We start from the raw sequence: 16,830 nt of genomic DNA, 5'->3' as shown, positions 1-16,830 counted from the left end.
GCAAATAGTCCCCGATAATGGCTCCAAAAACTTGGTGCTCAATGCCATGGTCTACACATAATTTCACAACTTCGCACAACTAACCAGCAAGTGCACTGGGTCGTCCAAGTAATAAACCTTACGCGAGTAAGGGTCGATCCCACGGAGATTGTTAGTATGAAGCAAGCTATGGTCATCTTGTAAATCTCAGTCAGGCAGATTCAAATGGTTATGGATGATTTATGAATAAAATATAAAATAAAGATAGAGATACTAATGTAATTCATTGGTGAGAATTTCAGATAAGCGTATGGAGATGCTTTGTCCCTTCCGTCTCTCTGCTTTCCTACTGTCTTCATCCAATCCTTCTTACTCCTTTCCATGGCAAGCTGTATGTTGGGCATCACCGTTGTCAGTGGCTACAGTCCCGTCCTCTCAGTGAAAATGTTCAACGCGCTCTGTCACAGCACGGCTAATCATCTGTCGGTTCTCAATCAGGTTGGAATAGAATCCATTGATTTTTTTGCATCTGTCACTAACGCCCAGCCTTCAGGAGTTTGAAGCTCGTCACAGTCATTCAATCATTGAATCCTACTCAGAATACCACAGACAAGGTTTAGACCTTCCGGATTCTCTTGAATGCCGCCATCAATTCTAGCTTATACCACGAAGATTTTGATTAAGGAATCCAAGAGATATCCACTCAATCTAAGGTAGAACGGAGGTGGTTGTCAGGCACACGTTCATAGGTGATAATGATGATGAGTGTCACGGATCATCACATTCATCAAGTTGAGGAACAAGTGATATCTTAGAACAAGAACAAGCTGAATTGAATAGAAGAACAATAGTAATTGCATTAATACTCGAGGTACAGCAGAGCTCCACACCTTAATCTATGGTGTGTAGAAACTCCACCGTTGAAAATACATAAGAACAAGGTCTAGGCATGGCCGTGAGGCCAGCCCCCAAAACGTTATCAAAAGATTCAAAGATCTAAAGATGATCAAAGATCCAAAGATGAAAATACAATAGCAAAAGGTCCTATTTGTAGAGAACAAGTAACCTAGGGTTTACAGAAATGCGTAAATGACATAAAAATCCACTTCCGGGCCCACTTGGTGTGTGCTTGGGCTGAGCATTGAAGCTTTCAGCTTTTGTGCCAGTTTGGGCGTTTAACTCCCATTCTTGTGCCAGTTCCGGCGTTTAACGCCCGGCAGTTTTGAGCTGATTTGGAACACCGGTTTGGGCCATCAAATCTCGGGCAAAGTATGAACTATTATAAATTGCCAGAAAGCCCAGGATGTCTACTTTCCAACGCAGATGAGAGCGTGCCAATTGGAATTCTGTAGCTCCAGAAAATCCACTTCGAGTGCAGCGAGGTCAGAATCCAACAGCATCTGCAGTCCTTTTCAGCCTCTGAATCAGATTTTTGCTCAGGTCTCTCAATTTCAGCCAGAAAATACCTGAAATCATAGAAAAACACACAAACTCATAATAAAGTCCAGAAAAGTGAATTTTAACTAAAAACTAATAAAAATATAATAAAAACTAACTAAAACATTCTAAAAACATACTAAAAACAATGCCAAAAAGCGTATAAATTATCCCCTCATCACAACACCAAACTTAAATTGTTGCTTGTCCCCAAGCAACTGAAAATCAAATAAGATAAAAAGAAGAGAATATGCAATGAATTCCAAAAACATCTATGAAGATCAGTATTAATTAGATGAGCGGGGCTTTTAGCTTTTTGCCTCTGAACAGTTTTGGCATCTCACTTTATCCTTTGAAATTCAGAATGATTGGCTTCTATAGGAACTCAAAATCCAGATAGTGTTATTGATTTTCCTAGTTAAGTATGATGATTCTTGAACACAGCTACTTTATGAGTTTTGGCCGTGGCCCAAAGCACTCTGTCTTCCAGTATTACCACCGGATACATACATGCCACAGACACATAATTGGGTGAACCTTTTCAGATTGTGACTCAGCTTTGCTAGAGTCCCCAATTAGAGGTGTCCAGGGTTCTTAAGCACACTCTTTTTGCCTTGGATCACAACTTCATTATTATTATTTATTATTTTTTTTGTATTCACTGCTTTTTCTTGCTTCAAAAATCATTTTTATGATTTTTCAGATCCTCAGTAACATGTCTCCTTTTTCATCATTCTTTCAAGAGCCAACATTCATGAACAACAAATTCAAAAGACATATGCACTGTTCAAGCATACATTCAGAAACCAAGAGTATTGCCACCACATCAAAATAATTAATCTGTTATAAAATTCAAAATTCATGCAATTCTTCTCTTTTTCATTTAAGAACATTTTTCATTTAAGAAAGGTGATGGATTCATAGGACATTCATAACTTTAAGGCATAGACACTAAGACACTAATGATCATGAGACACAAACATAGATAAACATAAGCATAAAAATTCGAAAAACAGGAAAATAAAGAACAAGGAGATTAAAGAACGGGTCCACCTTAGTGATGGCGGCTTGTTCTTCCTCTTGAAGATCTTATGGAGTGCTTGAGCTCCTCAATGTCTCTTCCTTGCCTTTGTTGCTCCTCTCTCATGATTCTTTGATCTTTTCTAATTTTATGGAAAATGATGGAATGTTCTTGGTGCTCCACCCTTAGTTGTCCCATGTTGGAACTCAATTCTCCTAGGGAGGTGTTGATTTGCTCCCAATAGTTTTGTGGAGGAAAGTGCATCCCTTGAGGTATCTCAGGGATTTCATGATGAGTGGGATCTCTTGTTTGCTCCATCCTTTTCTTAGTGATGGGCTTGTCCTCATCAATGAGGATGTCTCCCTCTGTGTCAATTCCAACTGAATAACAGAGGTGACAAATGAGATGAGGGAAGGCTAACCTTGCCAAGGTAGAGGACTTGTCCGCCACCTTGTAAAGTTCTTGGGCTATAACATCATGAACTTCTACTTCCTCTCCAATCATGATGCTATGAATCATGATAGCCCGATCTATAGTAACTTCGGACCGGCTGCTAGTGGGAATGATTGAGCGTTGGATAAACTCCAACCATCCCCTAGCCAAGGGCTTGAGGTCATGCCTTCTCAGTTGAACCGGCTTCCCTCTTGAATCTCTCTTCCGTTGAGCGCCCTCTTCACAAATGTCTGTGAGGACTTGGTCCAACCTTTGATCAAAGTTGACCCTTCTAGTGTAAGGGTGTTCATCTCCTTGCATCATGGGCAAGTTGAATGCCAACCTTACATTTTCCGGACTAAAATCTAAGCATTTCCCCCGAACCATTGTAAGCCAATTCTTTGGATTCGGGTTCACACTTTGATCATGGTTCTTGGTGATCCATGCATTGGCATAGAACTCTTGAACCATTAAGATTCCGACTTGTTGAATGGGGTTGGTAAGAACTTCCCAACCTCTTCTTCGGATCTCATGTCGGATCTCTGGATATTCACTCTTTTTGAGTTTGAAAGGGACCTCGGGGATCACCTTCTTCAAGGCCACAACTTCATAGAAGTGGTCTTGATGTATTCTTGAGATGAATCTCTCCATCTCCCATGAGTCGGAGGTGGAAGCTTTTGCCTTCCCTTTCCTCTTTCTAGAGGTTTCTCCGGCCTTAGGTGCCATAAATGGTTATGGAAAAACAAAAAGCAATGCTTTTACCACACCAAACTTAGAAGGTTTGCTCGTCCTCGAGCAAAAGAAGAAAGAAGAGAGTAGAAGAAGAAGAAATAGAGGATATGAAGGTGGCTTTGTGGTTCAGCCAAGGGGGAGAAGTAGTGTTTACATTGTGTGAAAATGAAGGAGTGAAGATGGGTTTATATAGGAGTGGAGAGAGGGGTAGGTTTCGGCCATTATGGATGGGTTTGGGAGGGAAAGTGGTTTGAATTTGAATGGTGAGGAAGGTGGGGTTTTACGAAGGATGGATGTGAGTGGTGAAGAGAATAGTGGGATTTGATAGGTGAGGGGCTTTTGGGGAAGAGGTGTTGAGGTGATTGGTGAATGGGTGAAGAAGAGAGAGAGTGGTGGGGTAGGTGGGGATCCTGTGGGATCCACAGATCCTGAGGTGTCAAGGATAGTTCATCCCTGCACCAAGTGGTGAGCAAAAAATGCTCTTTATGCCAATTCTGGCGTTAAACGCCGGGCTGGTGCCCATTTCTGGCGTTTAACACCAGCTTCTTGCCCTTTCCTGGCGTTTAACGCCAGTCTGGTGCCCCTTTCTGGCGTTAAACGCCTAGAATGGTGCCAGACTGGGCGTTAAACGCCCATTTGCTGCCCTTACTGGCGTTTAAACGCCAACAAGGTTTTCCTCCAGGGTGTGCTATTTTTCTTTCTGTTTTTCATTCTGTTTTTGCTTTTTCAATTGATTTTGTTACTTTCCATGATCATCAACCTACAGAAAACATAAAATAACAAAGGAAAATAGATAAATATAATATTGGGTTGCCTCCCAACAAGCGCTTCTTTAATGTCAGTAGCTTGACAGAGGGCTCTCATGAAGCCTCACAGATACTCAGAGCAATGTTGGAACCTCCCAACACCAAACTTAGAGTTTGAATGTGGGGGTTCAACACCAAACTTAGAAGTTGGTTGTGGCCTCCCAACACCAAACTTAGAGTTTGACTGTGGGGGCTCTATTTGGCTCTGTTTTGAGAGAAGCTCTTCATGCTTCCTCTCCATGGTTATAGAAGGATATCCTTTAGCCTTAAACACAAAGGATTCTTCGTTCACTTGAATGATCAATTCTCCTCTGTCCACATCAATCACAGCCCTTACTGTGGCTAGGAAGGGTCTGCCAAGGATGATGGATTCATCCATGCACTTCCCAGTCTCTAGGAATATGAAATTAGCAGGGATGTAATGGTCTTCAATCTTTACCAGAACATCCTCTACAAGTCCAAAAGCTTGTTTTCTTGAGTTGTCTGCTATCTCTATTGAGATTCTTGCAGCTTGTACCTCAAAGATCCCTAGCTTATCCATTACAGAGAGAGGCATGAGGTTTATACTTGACCCTAAGTCACACAGAGCCTTCTCAAAGGTCATGGTGCCTATGGTACAAGGTATTGAGAACATCCCAGGGTCCTGTCTCTTTTGAGGTAATCTCTGCCTAGTCAAGTCATCCAGTTCTTTGGTGAGCAAAGGGGGTTCATCCTCCCAAGTCTCATTACCAAATAACTTGTCATTTAGCTTCATGATTGCTCCAAGGTACTTAGCAACTTGCTCTTCAGTGACATCTTCATCCTCTTCAGAGGAAGAATATTCATCAGAGCTCATGAATGGCAGAAGTAAATCCAATGAAATCTCTATGGTCTCATTATGAGCCTCAGATTCCCATGGTTCCTCATTAGGGAACACATTGGAGGCCAGTGGACTCCATTGAGGTCTTCCTCAGTGGCGATCACTGCCTTTTCCTCCTCTCCAAATTCGGCCATGTTGATGACCTTGCACTCTCCTTTTGGATTTTCTTCTGTATTGCTTGGAAGAGTACTAGGAGGGAGTTCAGTAACTTTCTTACTCAGCTGTCCCACTTGTGCCTCCAAATTCCTAATGGAGGACCTTGTTTCAGTCATGAAACTTTGAGTGGCTTTGATTAGATCAGAGACCGTGGTTGCTAAGTCAGAGTGGCTCTGCTTAGAATTTTCTATCTGTTGTTGAGAAGATGATGGAAAAGGCTTGCCATTGCTAAACCTGTTTCTTCCACCGTTATTGTTGTTGAAACCTTGTTGAGGTCTCTGTTGATCCTTTCATGAGAGATTTGGATGATTTCTCCATGAAGAATTATAGGTGTTTCCATAAGGTTCTCCTATGTAATTCACCTCTTCCATTGAAGGGTTCTCAGGATCATAAGCTTCTTCTTCAGATGAAGCATCCTTAGTATTGCCTGGTGTATTTTGCATTCTAGACAGACTTTGAGAAATCAAATTGACTTGCTGAGTCAATATTTTGTTCTGAGCCAATATGGCATTCAGAGTATCAATCTCAAGAACTCCTTTCTTCTGATTGGTCCCATTGTTCACAGGATTCCTTTCAGAAGTGTACATGAATTGGTTATTTGCAACCATTTCAATGAGTTCTTGAGCTTCTGCAGGCGTCTTCTTCAGATGAAGAGATCCTCCAGCAGAGCTATCCAATGACATCTTGGACAGTTCAGACAAACCATCATAGAAGATACCTATGATGCTCCATTCAGAAAGCATGTCAGAAGGACACTTTCTGATCAATTGTTTGTATCTTTCCCAAGCTTCATAGAGGGATTCACCTTCCTTCTGTCTGAAGGTTTAGACTTCCACTCTAAGCTTACTCAATTTTTGAGGTGGAAAGAACTTTGCCAAGAAGGCATTGACTAGCTTTTACCAAGAGTTCAGGCTTTCTATAGGTTGTGAGTCCAACCATATCCTAGCTCTGTCTCTTACAGCAAAAGGGAATAGCATAAGTCTGTAGACCTCAGGGTTAACCCCATTAGTCTTGACAGTGTCACAGATTTGCAAGAACTCAGCTAAAAACTGATGAGGATCTTCCAATGGAAGTCCATGGAACTTGCAATTCTGTTGCATTAGAGAAACTAATTGAGGCTTATGCTCAAAGTTGTTTGCTCCAATGGCAGGGATAGAGATGCTTCTCCCATAGAAGTCAGGAGTAAGTGCAGTAAAGTCACCCAGCACCTTCCTTGCATTGTTGGCATTGTTGTTGTTTTCGGCTGCCATGGGTTCTTCTTCTTTGAATATTTCTGTTAGATCCTCTACAGAGAGTTGAGCCTTAGCTTCTCTTAGCTTTCGCTTCAAAGTCCTTTCAGGTTTAGGATCAGCCTCAACAAGAATGCTTTTGTCTTTGCTCCTGCTCATATGAAATAGAAGAGAACAAGAAAATATGGAGTTCGAACTTGTGCATTGAGGAAGGAAAAGAAAAATAGAAGGAAGAGGTAGAAAATTCGAACTTATCAAGGAAAGATGGAGTTCGAATTTGTGCATCGAGGAGTAGTGTTAGTCCATAAATAGAAGGATGTGAGAGGAGGGGAAGAAATTTTCGAAAATAAATTAAAAAGATTTTGAAAACAATTTGAAAAATACTAATTGATTTTCGAAAACTAAGGAATCAAGTGATTTTTGAAAAAGATTTTGAAATTAGAAATCAAAAAGATATGATTGAAAACTATTTTGAAAAATATGTGATTAAAAATATATGATTGAAAAGTTATGGTTTTAAAAAGATGTGATTGAGAATATATGATTTGAAAAACAATTTAAAAAGATTTGATTTTGAAAATTAATGACTTGCCTAACAAGAAAAGATATGATTCAAACATTAAACCTTTCTCAACAGAAAAGGCAACATACTTGAAATGTTGAATCAAATTATTAATTGTTAGCAAGTATCTTTGAAAATGGAAAGAAATTGATTTTGAAAACATATGATTGAAAAGATATGATTTGAAAAAGATTTGATTTTGAAAAATTTTGAAAACTTGAAAAAAATTTGAATTAAAAACAAAATCTTTCCTCTTGTGCCATCCTGGCGTTAAACGCCCAGAATGGTATCCATTCTGGCATTTAACGCCCAAAACACTACCCTTTTGGGCGTTAAACGCCCAGCCAGGTGCCCTGGCTGGCGTTTAAACGCCAGTTTTCCTTCCTCACTGGGTGTTTTGAACGCCCAGCTTTTTCTATGTAATTCCTCTGCTGTATGTTCTGAATCTTCAATTCTCTGTATTATTGACTTGAAAAGACACAAATTAAAATTTTTTTGGATTTTTAATAATGAGACTAAGATCAAATAAACAATGCATGCAAGACACCAAACTATTGACACTAACAAAATAAAAATGCATATGAGACACATGAATGAATTCGAAAAATGCAGAAGAACAGAAACATGCAATTGACACCAAACTTAAAATGAGACACTAGACTCAACAAGAAACATTGATGAGCGGATAATTTATATACTTTTTGGCATTGTTTTTAGTATGTTTTTGGAATGATCTAGTTAGTTTTTAGTATATTTTTATTAGTTTTTAGCTAAAATTCACTTTTCTGGACTTTACTATGAGTTTGTGTGTTTTTCTGTGATTTCAGGTATTTTCTGGCTGAAATTGAGGGACCTGAGCAAAAATCTGATTCAGAGACTGAAAAGGACTGATGATGCTGTTGGATTCTGACCTCCCTGCACTCGAAGTGGATTTTCTGGAGCTACAGAAGCCCAATTGGCGCGCTCTCAACGGCGTTGGAAAGTAGACATCCTGGGCTTTCCAGCAATATATGATAGTCCATACTTTGCCCAAGATTTGATGGCCCAAACCGGCATTCAAAGTCACCTCAAGAAATCCCAGCGTTAAACGCTGGAACTGGCACCCAAATGGGAATTAAACGCCCAAACTGGCATAAAAGCTGGCGTTTAACTCCAAGAAGAGTCTCTGCACGAAAATGCTTCATTGCTCAGCCCAAGCACACACCAAGTGGGCCCGGAAGTGGATTTTTATGTCATTTACTCATCTCTGTACACCCTAGGCTACTAGTTTTCTAGAAGTAGTACCTTTTACCATTGTATTGAGATATCTAGGAATCTTGGTAGCTATCTTTGAGTTTCATGCTATCTTAGATCACTTGGGAGGCTGGCCTTACGGCCATGCCTAGACCTTATGCTTATGTATTTTCAACGGTGGAGTTTCTACACACCATAGATTAAGGTGTGGAGCTCTGCTGTACCTCGAGTATTAATGCAATTACTATTGTTCTTCCATTCAATTCCGCTTGTTCTTTGTCCAAGATATCACTTGTTCTTCAAATTGATGAATGTGATGATCCGTGACACTCATCATCATTCTCACCTATGAACAAGGTGACTGACAACCACTTTTGTTCTACAAGCAATCAAGGCTCTAGTGAATATCTCTTGGATTCCTGATTGCACGATGCATGGTTGATCGCCTGACAACCGAGTGCTCGTCTGACAAACGAGCCAACCATTCTGTGAGATCAGAGTCTTCGTGGTATAGGCAAGAACTGATGGCGGCATTCAAGAGAATCCGGAAGGTCTAACCTTGTCTGTGGTATTCTGAGTAGGATTCAATGACTGAATGACTGTGACGTGCTTCAAACTCCTAGCAGGCGGGGCGTTAGTGACAGACGCAAAAGTATCAATGGATATTATTCCGGCCTGACCGAGAACCGACAGCTGAATTCCGCTATGCCGTGACAGGGCATATGCAAATCGCTTTCACTGAGAGGATGGGAGGTAGCCATTGACAACGGTGAAACCCTACACAAGCTTGCCATGGAAAGGAGTAAGAAGGATTGGATGAAGACAGTAGGAAAGCAGAGAGACGGAAGGGAAGGCATCTTCATGCGCTTATCTGAAGTTCCTACCAATGAATTACATAAGTATCTCTATCTTTATCTTTTATGTTATTTTCGTTCATCATCATATCCATTTGAGTCTGCCTGACTAAGATTTGCAAGATGACCATAGCTTGCTTCATACTAACAATCTCCGTGGGATCGACCCTTACTCACGTAAGATATTACTTGGACGACCCAGTGCACTTGCTGGTTAGTTGTGCGAAGTTGTGTAATGCCATGGAATTGAACCACCAAGTTTTTGGAGTTCATGACCAGGGATTATGAGAGTTGTGAAAAGTATTGTTCACAATTTCGCGCACCAAGTTTTTGGCGCCGTTACCGGGAATTGTTCAGTTTGGACAACTGACGGTTCATCTTGTTGCTTAGATTAGGTATTTTTTTTCGAAATTCTTGAAGATGAATTCTAGAGTTTCATGATGATTTGTTGAAGTCTGGCTGGCTGAGAAGCCATGTCTAATTTCATTGGACCGAGGTTTCAACTTATCATCACAAGAGCTTGTTGATTTTTATCAATCTTGCTTTTGGAGCAGTGATCTGCTAAGGCTTGGCTGGCCTTTGGCCATGTCTAGTGTTTTGGACCGAAGCTTTCTTTGAAAGCTTGGCTGGCTGTGAAGCCATGTCTAATTCCTGGACCGGAGTCTTAGACTAACATTGCACTGATTCCTGGAATTCTCATTAAGAATTTTGATATCTTTTTCCACTTAATTTTCGAAAAACACAAAAAAAAGAAAAAAAAATCATAAAATCCAAAAATATGTTATTTTTCTTGTTGAGACACTAGTCTCATCTTAAGTTTGGTGTCAATTGCATGCATTCATGTGTCTTAAGGATCTTCAAGATGTTCTTGATGATTTCCGTGCTCTAATCTTTGAATTCTATTGACTTGAAGTATTTTGAGTGTCTCATATGCATTCTCATTAGTGTCAGTAGTATACAAACTGCTAAGTTTGGTGTCTTGCATGCATTGTTATTTGATTTTAGTTGCATTTTTGATTATTCTTTATTATTAAAAATCCAAAAATATTTTTAATTTGTGTCCTTTCAAGTCAATAATACAGAGAATTGAAGATTCAGAACATACAGCAGAGGAATTGCACAGAAAAAGCTGGGCGTTCAAAACGCCCAGTGAAGAAGGACAGACTGGCGTTTAAACGCCAGCCAGGGTACCTGGTTGGGCGTTTAACGCCCAAAAGGGTATAGTTTTGGGCGTTAAACGCCAGAATGTGCACCATTCTGGGCGTTTAACGCCAGGATGGCACAAGGGGGAGAATTTTGTTTTCAAATCAATTTTTTTTCAAGTTTTCAAAGTTTTTCAAAATCAAATCTTTTTCAAATCATATCTTTTCAATCAAATGTTTTCAAAATCAATTTCTTTCCTTTTTCAAAGATACCTACTATCAATTAATGATTTGACTCAACATTTCAAGTATGTTGCCTTTTCTGTTGAGAAAGGTTTAATGTTTGAATCATATCTTTTCTTGATAGCCAAGTTACTAGTTTTTAAAATCAAATCTTTTTAAAATTGTTTTCAAATCATATCTTCTCAATCACATTTTTTAAAAACCAATCATATCTTCTTAACCTCATCTTTTTCAAAAATAGTTTTTAATCAAATCTTTTTGATTTCTACTTTCAAAATCTTTTTCAAAAATCATTTTATTTCTTCCCACTTTCATTTTCGAAAATCAAGTAATGTTTTTCAAAAATATTTTCAAAATCTTTCACTTAATTTTCGAAAATTACTTCCCTTCTCCTCATATCTTTCTATTTATGGACTAACAGTATCCCTTAATGCAAAATTCGAACTCCATTCTTTCTGATAAGTTCGAATTTTCTACTTTTGTCTTCTACCCTTCTTTTCCTCTGACACTTCAAGGAATCTCTATAATGTGACATAGAGGATTCCACATTTTCTTGTTCCCTTCTCTTTCTTATGAGCAGGACCAAGACAAAGGCATTCTTGTTGAAGCTGACCCTGAACCTGAGAGGACCTTGAAGAGAAAGCTAAGAGAAGCCAAAGCACAACTCTCTTTAGAGGACCTGACCGAATTCTTCAAAGAAGAAGAACACATGGCAGCCGAAAACAACAACAATGCAAACAATGCAAGGAAGGTGCTGGGTGACTTTACTGCACCTACTCCCGACTTCTATGGGAGAAGCATCTCTATCCCTGCCATTGGAGCAAACAACTTTGAGCTTAAGCCTCAATTAGTTTCTCTAATGCAACAGAATTGCAAGTTCCATGGACTTCCATTAGAAGATCCTCATCAGTTTTTAGCTGAGTTCTTGCAAATCTGTGACACTGTCAAGACTAATGGGATAGACCCTGAGGTCTACAGACTCATGCTATTCCCTTTTGCTGTAAGAGACAGAGCTAGAACATGGTTGGATTCTCAACCTAAAGAAAGCCTGGACTCTTGGGAAAAGCTAGTCAATGCCTTCTTGGCAAAGTTCTTTCCACCTCTAAAATTGAGTAAGCTTAGAGTGGAAGTCCAAACCTTCAGACAGAAGGATGGAGAATCCCTCTATGAAGCTTGGGAAAGATACAAACAATTAATCAGAAAGTGTCCTTCTGACATGCTTTCTGAATGGAGCATCATAGGTATTTTCTATGATGGTCTCTCTGAACTATCCAAGATGTCTTTGGATAGCTCTGCTGGAGGATCTCTTCATCTGAAGAAGACGCCTACAGAAGCTCAAGAGCTTATTGAAATGGTTGCAAATAACCAATTCATGTACACTTCTGAAAGGAATCCTGTGAACAATGGGACTAATCAGAAGAAAGGAGTTCTTGAGATTGATACTCTGAATGCCATATTGGCTCAGAATAAGATATTCACTCAACAAGTCAATTTGATTTCTCAAAGTCTGTCTGGAATGCAAAATGCACCAAGCAGTACTAAGGAAGCTTCATCTGAGGAAGAAGCCTATGATCCTGAGAACCCTTCAATGGAAGAGGTGAATTACCTAGGAGAACCCTATGGAAACACCTACAATTCTTCATGGAGAAATCACCCAAATTTCTCATGGAAGAATCAAGAGAAACCTCAACAAGGTTTCAACAACAATAATGGTGGAAGAAATAGGTTTAGCAATGGCAAGCCTTTTCCATCATCTTCTCAGCAACAGACAGAGAGTTCTAAGCAGAATACCTCTGACTTAGCAACCATGGTCTCTGATCTAATCAAAAACACTCAAAGTTTCATGACTGAAACAAGGTCCTCCATTAGGAATTTGGAGGCACAAGTGGGTCAGCTGAGCAAGAAAATCACTGAACTTCCTCCTAGTACTCTCCCAAGCAATACAGAAGAAAATCCAAAAGGAGAGTGCAAAGCCATCAACATGGCCGAATTCTGGGAGGAAGAAGAGGCAGTGAACGCCACTGAGTAAGACCTCACTGGACGTCCACTGGCCTCCAATGAGTTCCCCAATGAGGAACCATGGGAATCTGAGGCTCAAAATGAGACCATAGAGATTCCATTGGAATTAATTCTGCCATTCATGAGCTCTGATGAATATTCTTCCTCTGAAGAGGATGAGTATGTTACTGAAGAGCAAGTTGCTAAATACCTTGGAGCAATCATGAAACTAAATGACAAGTTGTTTGGAAATGAGACTTGGGAGGATGAACCCCCTTTGCTCACCAAAGAACTGGATGGCTTGTCTAGGCAGAAACTGCCTTAAAAGAGACAGGATCCTGGGAAGTTTTCAATACCTTGTACCATAGGCACCATGACCTTCAAGAAGGCCTTGTGTGACTTAGGGTCAAGTGTAAACCTCATGCCCCTCTCTGTAATAGAGAAGCTAGGGATCTTTGAGGTGCAAGCTGCAAAAATCTCACTAGAGATGGCAGACAACTCAAGAAAACAAGCCTATGGACTTGTAGAGGATGTTCTGGTCAAAGTTGAAAACCATTACATCCCTACTGATTTCATAGTCCTAGAGACTGGGAAGTGCATGGATGAATCCATCATCCTTGGCAGACCCTTCCTAGCCACAGCAAAGGCTGTGATTGATGTTGATAGAGGAGAGTTGATCATTCAAGTGAATGAAGAATCCTTGGTGTTTAAGGCTCAAGGATATCCCTCTGTCATCATGGAGAGGAAGCATGAAGAGCATCTCTCAATTCAGAGTCAAACAGAGCCCCCACAGTCAAACTCTAAGTTTGGTGTTGGGAGGCCACAACCAAACTCTAAGTTTGGTGTTGAACCCCCACATTCAAACTCTAAGTTTGGTGTTGGGAGGTTCCAACATGGCTCTGAGTATCTGTGAGGCTCCATGAGAGTCCTCTGTCAAGCTAATGACATTAAAGAAGCGCTTGTTGGGAGGCAACCCAATGTTTTATAATTAATTATTTCCTTTTTGTTATTTTATCTTTTTTGTAGGTTGATGATCATAAGAAGTCACAAAATCAATGAAAAAAGCAAAAACAGAATGAAAAACAGGAAGAAAAACAGCACACCCTGGAGGACGCACTTACTGGCGTTTAAACGCCAGTAAGGTTAGCTGTTGGGCGTTTAACGCCCAGTCTGGCACCATTCTGGGCGTTTAACGCCAGAAAGGGGCACCAGACTGGCGTTAAACGCCAGAAAAGGCACAAAACGTGATTTTGTTAGCCACTTGGTGTAGGGATGACTTTTCCTTGACACCACAGGATCTGTGGACCCCACAGGATCCCCACCAACCCTACATTCACCAATCACCTCAACTCCTCTTCCCCAAAAACCCCTCACCTATCAAATCCCCTCTTTCTCTTCACCACTCACATCCATCCTTCATAAAAACCCACCTACCCTTCCATTCAAATTCAAACCAAACCCACCCAAACCCACCCTCAAATGGCCGAACTACCCTCTCCCTCTCTCCTATATAAACCCTCCTTCACTCCTTCATTTTCACACACCTTAAACACCATCTCTCTCCCCTTTGGCCGAATACAAAGCCATTCCCTTTCTCCTCATTTCTTCTTCTTCTACTCTCTTCTTTCTTCTTTTGCTCGAAGACGAGCAAACATTTTAAGTTTGGTGTGGTAAAAGCATTGCTTTTTGTTTTTCCATAACCGTTTATGGCATCCAAGGCCGGAGAAACCTCTAAAAAGAGGAAAGGGAAGGCAAAAGCTTCCACCTCCGAGTCATGGGAGATGGATAGATTCATCTCAAGGGTGCATCAAGACCACTTCTATGATGTTGTGGCCTTGAAGAAGGTGATCCCCGAGGTCCCCTTTTCACTCAAAAGGGTGAATATCCGGAGATCCGACATGAGATCCGAAGAAGAGGTTGGGAAGTTCTTACCAACCCCATTCAACAAGTCGGAATCTTGATGGTTCAAGAGTTCTATGCCAATGCATGGATCACCAAGAACCATGATCAAAGTGTGAACCCGAATCCAAAGAATTATCTTACTATGGTTCGGGGGAATTACTTGGATTTTAGTCCGGAAAGTGTAAGGTTGGCATTCAATTTGCCCATGATGCAAGGGGATGAACATCCTTACACTAGAAGGGTCAACTTTGACCAAAGGTTGGACCAAGTCCTCACAGTCATATGTGAAGAGGGCGCACAATGGAAGAGAGATTCAAGAGGCAAGCCGGTTCAATTGAGAAGGCATGACCTCAAACCCATGGCTAGAGGATGGTTGGAATTCATTCAACGCTCAATCATTCCCACTAGCAACCGGTCCGAAGTTACTCTAGACGGGGCCATCATGATTCATAGCATCATGATTGGAGAAGAAGTGGAAGTTCATGAGGTTATAGCCCAAGAACTCTATAAGGTGGCAGACAAGTCCTCTACCTTAGCAAGGTTAGCCTTTCCTCATCTCATTTGTCACCTCTGTTATTCAGTTGGAGTTGACATAGAGGGAGAGATCCCCATTGATGAGGATAAGCCCATCACTAAGAAAAGGATGGAGCACACAAGAGACCCCTCTCATCATGAGATCCCTGAGATGCCCCAAGGGATGCACTTTCCTCCACAAAACTATTGGGAGCAACTGAACACCTCCCTAGGAGAACTAAGTTCCAACATGGGACAACTAAGGGTGGAGCATCAAGAACACTCCATCATCCTTCATGAAATTAGAGAAGACCAAAGAATCATGAGGGAGGAGCAACAAAGACAAGGAAGAGACATTGAGGAGCTCAAGCACTCCATAGGATCTTCAAGAGGAAGAAAGAGCCGCCATCACTAAGGTGGACCCGTTCTTTGATTTTCTTGTTCTTTATTCTTCTGTTTTTCGAATTTTATGCTTATGTTTACCCATGTTTGTGTCTTGTGATCATTAGTGTCTTAGTGTCTATGCCTTAAAGTTATGAATGTCCTATGAATCCATCACCTTTCTTGAATAAAAACGTGCTTAAATTGAAAAGGAAAAAATTGCATGAATTTTGAATTTTATAACAGTTTAATTATTTTGATGTGGTGGCAATACTCTTGTTCTCTGAATGTATGCTTAAACAGTGCATATATATCTTGAATTTGTGGTTCATGAAGGTTGGCTCTTGAAAGAATGATGAAAAAGGAGACATGTTACTGAGGATCTGAAAAATCATTAAAAATGATTCTTGAAGCAAGAAAAAGCAGTGAATTCCAAAAAAAAAAAAGCAAGCGAAAAAAAAAACCGAAAAAAAAAGAAAGAGAAAAAGAAAGAATAAAGTTGTGATCCAAGGCAAAAAGAGTGTGCTTAAGAACCCTGGACACCTCTAATTGGGGACTTTAGCAAAGCTAAGTCACAATCTAAAAAGGTTCACCCAATTACGTGTCTGTGGCATGTATGTATCCGGTGGTAATACTGGAAGACAGAGTGCTTTGGGCCACGGCCAAGACTCATAAAGTAGCTGTGTTCAAGAATCATCATACTCTACTAGGAGAATCAATAACACTATCTGGATTCTGAGTTCCTAAAGAAGCCAACCATTCTGAATTTCAAAGGATAGACTGAGATGCCAAAACTGTTCAGAGGCAAAAAGCTAAAAGCCCCGCTCATCTAATTAATACTGATCTTCATAGATGTTTTTGGAATTCATTGCATATTCTCTTCTTTTTATCTTATTTGATTTTCAGTTGCTTGAGGACAAGCAACAATTTAAGTTTGGTGTTGTGATGAGCGGATAATTTATATACTTTTTGGCATTGTTTTTAGTATGTTTTTGGTATGATCTAGTTAGTTTTTAGTATATTTTTATTAGTTTTTAGCTAAAATTCACTTTTCTGGACTTTACTATGAGTTTGTGTGTTTTTCTGTGATTTCAGGTATTTTCTGGCTGAAATTGAGGGACCTGAGCAAAAATCTGATTTAGAGACTGAAAAGGACTGCATATGTTGTTGGATTCTGACCTCCCTGCACTCGAAGTGGATTTTCTGGAGCTACAGAGGACCAATTGGCGCGCTCTCAACGGCGTTGGAAAGTAGACATCCTGGGCTTTCCAGCAATATATGATAGTCCATACTTTGCCCAAGATTTGATGGCCCAAACCGGCGTTCAAAGTCACCTCAAGAAATCCCAGCG

At 40.4% G+C, this 16,830-nt stretch overlaps 2 non-coding genes across 2 annotated transcripts; one reads left to right on the top strand and one right to left on the bottom strand.

Annotated features, from left to right (window-relative positions):
* Window positions 1–6,159: 6,159 nt before the first annotated feature.
* Window positions 6,160–6,267, top strand: LOC130964726 (small nucleolar RNA R71). Its single transcript, XR_009080803.1, has one exon. It is a non-coding gene; the product is annotated as a small nucleolar RNA R71 (small nucleolar RNA).
* A 5,532-nt stretch (window positions 6,268–11,799) lies between these two features.
* On the bottom strand, window positions 11,800–11,907 carry LOC130963796 (small nucleolar RNA R71). Its single transcript, XR_009079915.1, has one exon. It is a non-coding gene; the product is annotated as a small nucleolar RNA R71 (small nucleolar RNA).
* Between the last annotated feature and the right edge of the window lie 4,923 nt (window positions 11,908–16,830).

The sequence above is a fragment of the Arachis stenosperma genome, chromosome 2 (genome assembly GCF_014773155.1).
Source record: "Arachis stenosperma cultivar V10309 chromosome 2, arast.V10309.gnm1.PFL2, whole genome shotgun sequence".
Taxonomy (NCBI): Eukaryota; Viridiplantae; Streptophyta; class Magnoliopsida; order Fabales; family Fabaceae; genus Arachis; species Arachis stenosperma.
The sequence above is the reverse complement of the archived record's forward strand: the minus strand, read 5'-3'. Positions and strand labels throughout refer to the sequence as shown.